General features: G+C 35.6%; 1 long non-coding RNA gene across 2 annotated transcripts; it reads right to left on the reverse strand.

The window, feature by feature from the left end:
* Positions 1-7,110: 7,110 nt before the first annotated feature.
* On the reverse strand, positions 7,111-9,339 carry LOC145118961 (uncharacterized). 2 transcript variants are annotated; one of them, XR_013713563.1, is made up of 2 exons: positions 7,995-9,339; positions 7,111-7,477 (listed from the first exon to the last, which is right to left on the reverse strand). It is a non-coding gene; the product is annotated as an uncharacterized LOC145118961 (long non-coding RNA). The 2 variants fall into 2 exon arrangements; XR_013713564.1 differs by having other exon boundaries at positions 7,111-7,511.
* Positions 9,340-9,430: the final 91 nt, after the last annotated feature.

A 9,430-nucleotide genomic window follows, 5' to 3' on the forward strand; every position in this document is an offset into this window, starting at 1 on the left:
TTAGTCTAACATTCATTGCGACTAATTATTAGTCTAGATTCATCATTAAATTAGAGTCTACTTCATGATCTATCAAGTAAGGATCAGCTAGGCAGGACAGTTGGGAGGCAAGACCATTTCGGCATATAGTTTTCTGAAATCCAACAACCAAACCCAACGCGAACATTCTAGACACCTCTCCCGTAAGTAGTTCGATCAGTATAACGACTTTGAACCACTGATAAATCTTATTTATAGGTTCATAATAACGATATTATATTTAAATATAAGCTATATTTAAAATAGGGTAGGCGTATCTCACTTACAACGGGTTTTCTGAAAAACTGGGCTCCGCTGGAACAGAGCTTCTGAGCTAAAAAGCTCTTTTTATCGGAGCCTTCGGGTGCTCCGAGGCTTTCCTCTAGCACCTTGAGGTTACTAGGGCTTTAGAGGGGTTTTGGGAGGTTTAGAGAGAAGTTAGAGTGAGAGGGAAGTGAGTTTTGGTGTGAGAAATGAAGGTGATCTCGCAAGGTATTTATAGGTTGAAACACAGCTCAACTCGTAAAGTTTTGGACTCAAACTCGTCAAGTTGGTGCCACATGTCACCATCTGGTGGCAAGGCTTGGGAAGAAAGCAATGACCTAGATTCAACCACGTCGCCCCCTTCGCAGCAGCACCCTGCCGACTTCTAAACCCCATAACTTTCACATACGAGCTCTATTTTCGACGCTCTTTATATCCACACGTAGGTATTGACAAGATGTACAGCTCTCCTTTTGAATCCATTGGCTAACTCTCGACTGATTTTAAATTTAACAGTATGAGAAATTTACACTGTTTAACGACTGTGTAAAATTCATAACTTCTACATACAGACTCCGTTTTCGTCTGTCTTTTTATCGTTGAACTCTTATTAATGAGATCTTAAATTCTCATTTAGTTTGTGTCGGCTAAAAATCGATCGATTCAAAATTCGATTTCCGGGCTGTGCACTGCTATGCCAAATCTTAGAAAAATCATAATCTCCTCATACGAAGTTAGATTTGGGCGTTCTTTTTATGCACACTCTCGGTTTAACGTATACTATAACTTTCACTTAGATCTCTAAGGCTAAAAATTAGTTTATAAAAAATTCACTTTTACGTTCGCGGTGTCGTGCCGGTTTAGTCGTAAAACTTCGACATGTCATAACTTCTTCGTTATAACTCGGATTTCGGCGTTCTTTATATGTCTGGAATCATTGTCACGACCACTACAACTTTATTCGTAAATATCGGGTTTATCTAACATTTTATTTTTGACGTTTATTTTTCTTGATTTATTATATGTTTATAGACAAGTATATAAGTACATAAAATCATATAATATTCAAGTAATTCATCTTTATTACTTCAAAATGAGTTACAATGTTTGACATTGACTATTACATCATCATACTAATGCGTAGCTCAGAAACACGGGCATTACATACATCGATGATCGGTGGATCACCGACAACTAGAAGAGGAGAGATGCGATTCCCTAATCTATTTCTTTTTCTTCTTTTGGTCATGTTACCACCAGTCTTGGAGTCTATTTGTTTTGTTGGGTGGATCCGCTGGGTCGGCGTATGAAGAGAGTTCGGGAACGGTCCAAAGCACCCAGTAGGGAGCCTATTGTTATCCGGCCCAAATGTGTGAGGTTGGGTATTGCCAAGTAGTTGGGTTGTTTGTGTCTGACCCGGGATCATATTCACCATGTTATCTGAGATTAGTGTATTAACTGTCACACCCCCAAACCAGACGGCGGAAACGTCCGGGGGCTTGACGTGACTTCAATTTTGTAGTATCATCACATAGTATATAACTGAAACATAACATCATCATCATCACACATGTAATATAACAACATTCATAGTTTACATCGAGTATTGTATTTCAATATTACATGCCAAAATAGTTAAAGTATGATGAAACAAAATATGACAAAATATCCATGAATTCTTTCTGCCCAACCTGCTCAACGGTTTACTGAGAATACAAGTTAATTTAAAAAGGTCAACATAAAAATGTTGGTGAGTTCATAAGCATGTTTGAGAAAATGATTTGTATTACTTTGTAAACACCAGAAAATCCGATATTTTCAGAAAAACAGTTTGATATGTTTGTGTCCGATCTTGTATTAATGCATGTGTGTTAATGTTTGCTAGAATGTAAAGAGAGTATGGAGAGAATAACAAAGAGAATATAATGAGAATGACCCCAGACAACCCGATGTTGTCTTTGAAAGAGAAAGCTGGCATCTCAACCCCCGAGGTTGAGTACCAGCGCGAGTATGTTGCCGAGTAATCCAAAGAGAAAAAAGAATATAAAGAGAATGACCCCAGACAACCCGATGTTGTCTGCGAAAGAGAATGCTGATATATCAACCCCCGAGGTTGAGTACCAGTGCGAGTATGTTACCGACTAATCCAAAGAGAAAAGAGAGTGGTTTCTCGTAGATTTTATAACATTAATTTCTCTAAGTGAGTCATTATAACCATACTAGATATTGACAATTTCGCCTGTATTGGTGTTTATGGACGCCGACGGAATAGAATAAGGTTTTTGTCACCCTAGACTGGTCTAGTCTAACTGTAGCGAACAACTCAGGTGTGGGGTGTCATCCCCGTATAGATCTATACACAAACCCCCGCTCTCCCTCCAAGAGACTCTGGTTATAACTACATGCTACGATCGTACACTCAATAGGTGTCAACCGACACGTCTCACTAGATCCTTAATCGAATTTATGCGAAGAAAAACATATAAAGTACATTCGAGGCCCACTGAACATGTAAGTGGACAACTAAGGCCCACTAAGCATGTAAGGTATTTCTAGGCTCAAAAGGAATGAGATTATATATCCCGGACCCAATATACATGTAAAAGGACAACTAAGGCTCACAAAACATGTAAAAGGACACTAAGGCCCACTAAACATGCAAAAGGACACTAAGGCCCACTAAGCATGTAAAATGACACTAAGACCCACTAAACATGTAAAAGGACACTAAGGCCCACTAAACATGCAAAAGGACACTAAGGCCCACTAAGCATGTAAAAGGACACTAAAGCCCACTAAACATGTATATTATTCCGAGGCCCAATAAGGACGTATATATATATATATATATATATATATATATATATATATATATATATATATATATATATATATATATATATATATATATTAAGTACATATAAGTTAACATGTCTAAATGTTTTAAAAGTATATATAAGTTATACAAATTTGCATCTAATACATGTATAACAGCTTTTAGCATGATAAAAATAATTTCTTGTTTTTGACATTTCTGTCCCTGTTTTTAGAAAAATTATATAAAAATCATCGTAAGTCGAAATTTGGATCCGTAAACTCTGAGAGTTTGGAAAATGAGTCTACTTTGTTCATAATTTTTTTTATAATTTTTAATGGCCTCAAACTAGTGTGCAAATGTTCATCTTCACAGACTGGTCCGAAATCATTCCTGAAATGATAGGCAGTTTTGTAAAAATCGCCAAAAATTGTATAAAATTCGTATGAACACGTGAGAGTAGTCATTTTAAAGGTATAAACCTGAAATTTTTTCATGTAAAACAGTTTTGAAAAATATTATAATTAAGGTGGTCAAAACAGCCCGTAATTAGTCCAAAACGTTTCTGTTAAAAGCTGATTTTTGAGTTTAGGTTATATATTTGAACACAACACTTGTTTTTGCTATTTTGAGTGTAAAATCTCAGATCTACAAGTTCACATGTAATATATAAGACAACACATACTTTTCTCATGGTTTTTATGAAGATCTAAGTGATAAACTTCATGTTCAAGTAAAGATCCAAAAGTTAAACACATAACACAACATATAACATGAAAAACACACATAATCATGCATATACACATAGATCTACACAAAACAACTTGTATTCTCCCCCAAAACATAGTAAAAATCGAAAATAGGGGGTATGAACTCAATTTGCTTTGGAGATTTTGGTTTTTGGTGAGGAAATGAGAAGATCTCGGCCCTTGACAAGCTTTCTTGAGTAGATCTCGAACCTAAGGTGAATCTAGAGCATGGATCACGAATGAGGTGTTATTGGATGGAGGATTTATCATATGATGACGTTAAACACTAGAATGTATGATATCTTACCAATATGATGAACTTTGATGATGTATTCTTGAACTCACACACAATCACCACGATTTCTAGGAAGAATAGAGGAGGTTTATTTGAGTGTTTTTAGAGAGGAGTGTTTGAGTAGGTTTGATAGTAAAATGGAGGTGGTGATGGTTTTGTTTGGGCCGAGGGTAAGAAGAAGAAGAGAGAAGAGAGAAGTTTGAAATGACATTTCATGGATGTATGAGATTTTTCTTGTTGTATGTTGTGTATTGCATGGATATTCACCATGTAAACATGAGGTGTCAAGCCATTAATTCACTATTTTGTTTTTTTTTTGAATGAGTGGGCCGAGAATGGGGAAAGGAAAAGAGAAGGGAAAAAATGTTTGGGCCCCCATTGAATATTTTCGAGGTCTTTGGCCCAATCATGAAGATTCTCGGCCCATTGGGCCCTTCTTATGGGTTCACGACCTAAAGGTGGTAAGGGATGGGGTTTACAGCCCAATCACCATGAGAGGATGGGTTTACGGCTCATCATGATTCAATAGGGTGGTTCACGGCCCATAAAGGTCCATGAGAATAAGTGAGTTATTTTGGGCCCAACATGGCCCAATTGCTATAGTTTGACGAATGTGGGCCCAACTAGAGCCCAAATGGGTTTCATTGGTCCAAAATCATCAAATAGAAGGTTTACTGGCCCATTAGGCCCAATAAGAGGATCCTAGTCCATACTAAATTCGAACCGGGATATTTAGGGTTTCAGACCCATAGTTAAGTATACGAGATGCATTGTATTAGGTATTGAACTTCACTCAGGAGTTTTGATTCAAATGGATGATTTTAATTGAGCATAGAGTATGATATCCACTTAGCTTACAAGTCTTACAATAGTTGACGTTTAGATGAGGACAGAATTTCCTAGCTAAAAATGCTAGTTGTGACAACGTCCACAGTCTCCAAGTTTTTGGGAATCTCTATAGACTTTTTACATTGGGGAGATGGAACGTCTACACTTAATTCCATGGCACGTGATGAGAGCACTACCACCACCAGAGACCTGTTCGAAGATGCAGTCATTGAACCATTGCCTGCCACTTTAGAGATGCCGACTACCATATCGACGATATCAGAGTTGTCGTTTGGTACGTGATCTTTAGATGAGCGATTCACCTCCATGAATTTTGATCGAATTTCCCCTTCCTCCAAATTTTTCTCCACCTCCTGAACCCACATATCAGATATACCGTCATCTTCAAGTTCACCTTCGTCATCACTTGAATCCTCTTATACTTTGTCAAATGGTAATGGTGTGCACGGAGACCAGTCATCAGTGTATTCTACAACGCCAACCGTGATTTTCATGCCACCTGCTGTAATGTTAATCTCCTCGTTGATCCACTTTGTTCTAGATGTGAGAACCCCGACCTTGCCCATCGAGTAATCTCTACGATTACTGATACCATCAAACGGACCGACGATTCTTCCAAATCTACTGGCGATTGCCGAAAAATTATCTTCATCCTATAGTTGTAGAGGCAGACCGAGAATCTTCAACCACGTAGTGCATTCGTATCGTATCTCCTTTTTGTCCGCTTTAACTAACCATTAGAACCAATCTCTCCATTTAGATTCATCATTCAGAAAGTCATCTGCATCAACAGAGTATCCAAAACTGAGCGTCATGTTCAACCCACCAAGATACTTGGTGTTTTCATTCATGAGTAGGGATGTCGGGAGATTCCCGATATGATCAAAACCATGAGCTTCTCCGATTAAGGCCCTTTTATTCAACCATTTGCTCATGTAAGTATTAGTGTTAAGAATCACCGATGTCTTAAGGTAGGTTAACCGATGATTTGGTACCGGCAGCAACCTGAGCATAAGTTCTCCGGTCATGGGAAGCATAGACCGTAGGCGGCAACAGGGGAGATTGTGGAACTGAATCGTCTTTCTCTTGTGTTTCTCCAGGTTTACCGTGAGCACTATATCCCTTAACTTGATACCTTGTAGTTGGTTCTCAAGCTTTGTTTCATCCTTCACCTCCATAAATCTAACAAAATCGAAGTACTTCCTGTAGAAGTCCTTCTTTCCGGCCATATACACATCTACCACTTTCCCGAATCTGGTGAACGACTTCCACAGTTCGTCTTTCCTAGTATCTATAGGAAAGCCATATACGTAGATGTTAGTGAGTGGGTTTGGTCTCGTACTGTTGTACTTCTCCAGTTTCCTTCGTCGGACCTCCGTCCATTCTCCACTGCGACCCTTCATCTCCCAAACGACAACTTAATATTAAGTAATTTAGATTTCACATAAAATAATATTAGTTAATATAGTATTTTTTTTAATTAAAAATGTCTTTTGTCAATTAAAAATGTATAATTTGGTAAATTATAATATATTAGGCAATGTGTGCTTGGTGAAGGGGAACGATATTAACTTTACCTACTTTTATCGCATATTGATGACCTTACATGTTTTGAAGATCTCTACAATATCAACAACGTAAAACATCTAAACACTCAACTATTTATTCAAAAGAAATAATCGCATCTAGAAACTTGCTTATGAAAAAAAATTATTCGTACTCATCGCTTAGCGTAGGTAAACGTCTAATATATATATATATATATATATATATATATATATATATATATATATATATATACTAGGTGTGAGACTCGTGTATTACACGGGTTGATTTAAAAAAAACAAAGATCAAGGTGTACACATTAAACATTTTTTAAATTAAAATTTCAAAATAAATACAAACAAAATAATAAATAAGTAATTAATTCAATTTGTACTAATAGAAAAACTATGGAAATATTTCAAATACATTTTATGGATTAAAACCTAATGTTTTTGTTTATTGGATGTGAAAGAGTTGGATTCCATTGAAATTTACCAACAGAACACATCTTTAGTTGTATTTGGATACAAATCTTAATTTCACCATCACAAGAACAAATAAAAAGGCAAAATAAGTATAAAACTACTGAAAAATAGCATAACCTCAAGATTTGCTATTTTTTTTACCTCTGTCCCAAGACACATATTTAGGACAACAACAAAATTGTAATTCATATGATGGACTATGTGTGTGCGTGTTTTGTGGATGGGGGAGGCGGTCGAGGGATTGCACAAGGGCTTAAGGCATTGATTTGCAAAACCGTCATACAAGAAAATTGCATCATGCATTGGTTCGAATCCTGTTTCATTAGTCTTTTCCTACTGAACACTATTCTGCTCAAGATGATGAAATTTTAGGGGCACAATAGAATCCTTCAGCATTTTGTATGTCTGGATTTGTTGAATAACTTGTTCTTTAGGATCCACCTCAACTTCGGCGCTACTGATCCAACAAGAACCATTCTAGTGTCAACAATCTACATAGTTGGAAACTTACAAGCAGTTATTTATAAATAGTTGTTATTTATTTAAAATTTATACTATTATTTTCTTATAAATTGATGGTAAAGCGGAAGAAAAGATCATTGGGGAGAACCGGAGAAGAGGGTAATGCAATCATTTTACTTCAAGGAACAAAGGTATTAAACTCAAGAGCAAATATGTAAAAGAAAAAGTAAGGACAAAAAAAGAGCTAACTTATGGACCAAAGATGTTTGTTCCATGTATAGCCTCTACTTTCTCAAAAATAGAAACCATTTTCTCTGCATTGTATTTATTTTGCCATCTGGCATGTCCACAACAAAAGCAAGGTAAAAATCAAATAAACAAAAGCAGTTGTCTTCAAAAATATAAACGTATTTAAATTATCACTCGCTTAGATGATGAATTCTTGTTAATTAAAATGAAATAACAAATTACATAAGATTCTATAAATAAATAATAATAATAACAATACTTACCATAGAAATGCCATGGTGTTGAGCTTTGAAATAAAAAAACAAAAACTGTACAGATCGAGGCTCTCCTGTTGAGGAATCTAAAGGATGAAATGTGCCCGTCCACTGTGCTCGTCATTCTTATCATGTTTGGTATTGTTGAGATTGATAGAAGATTCAAAGATTATTTTTACTTACTTTTAGAGTTTATTAATTGAAAAAATTAAGAAGATCAAACTAACACAAATACCCAAAGATCTTTCTACTTATATCTAGGATTCATCAAGTTATTCCAATCAGGGAAGACTTTTTTCTTCTCATATGTTATTCAATCTCTGACCCTGAATATTCAACCAAAAACATGCGTAATCATTCATCATAACCAGGTCAAACTTCAATAAAATCACACCATGGAAAGCAATCCTCCATAAATTAATTTTAAAAACCCCTTATTGCTGGTGACATACATTCTCAATAGATTTGTTTTTATTTCTGTCAGCCTACGAGTGATGTCTGCACAACAAAGAATTCAAATCAAAACTATACATACTGCCGTAATGATTCATTTCACCGTCAGTAATGGGAAAAAAGGGGAAGATTAAAAAATAAACAAGGAATCGGATGAATAAATATAGATAACAACAAAGAAACATAGATGAGACAAAGTAATTTAAATAGGATTTGAAGAGATAAAGATGACACACACTGCTTTCTCTATGCTTGTTTAACATATAAAAGAAGATAGTTGAACGCATTTCTCACCCTAATGTGCTGTCGAAGCCAAACCAAATTTAAGAACCTTGTTGTAATCAACAACACAAAAATTGAATAGAATCAACATGAAATCAAAATAATTGATTACTCTCGCACAAAATTAAAAAGTAAAAGGATAAAACGTTGATAGTGGAATTTGGAATAAAGAACCGTCACAAAATTCCTTATCTTCGTCAATTTTCTTCTGGCAACATGGTCTCCATTAGTTTTAATGGTAACGACATCTACATACCTATAAATGACCATGAGCAAAAGAGTTTGAATCTAATACCTCTGATCAAAATCCTTAAACAAATGGACACGATAAACCCCCTGGTAGTCTGGTTCCAATATCTACACCAATTGATGTAGGTGCAAATTATAAAAGTACGAAGAAAATTGATAAAAAAAATGGAATTGGAGTCATAATTCAATACATAGTGATATTAAGGAATAAATTTCGTTCCTAAATTCTGGGACTTCCAAATCAATTCAGAAACATACCTAATTTATTGGACAAATCTTTAGAAATTGTCATCTTCCTCAATTTCGATCCTAGTGGGATGATGTCTAGGGTTTTGAGATTTGCCAAGATTTATGGAAGAATTTGCTGATATTTAGCTGATCAATTACCAATATGATTGACTATATTTCCATATTTATAGCAAATTAATTTAAATTTTGAAATAGATTACGTGTAATTTTTA

Source organism: Lactuca virosa, chromosome 6, assembly GCF_052849685.1.
Source record: "Lactuca virosa cultivar CGN04683 chromosome 6, Lactuca_virosa_CGN04683_v6, whole genome shotgun sequence".
NCBI lineage: Eukaryota > Viridiplantae > Streptophyta > Magnoliopsida > Asterales > Asteraceae > Lactuca > Lactuca virosa.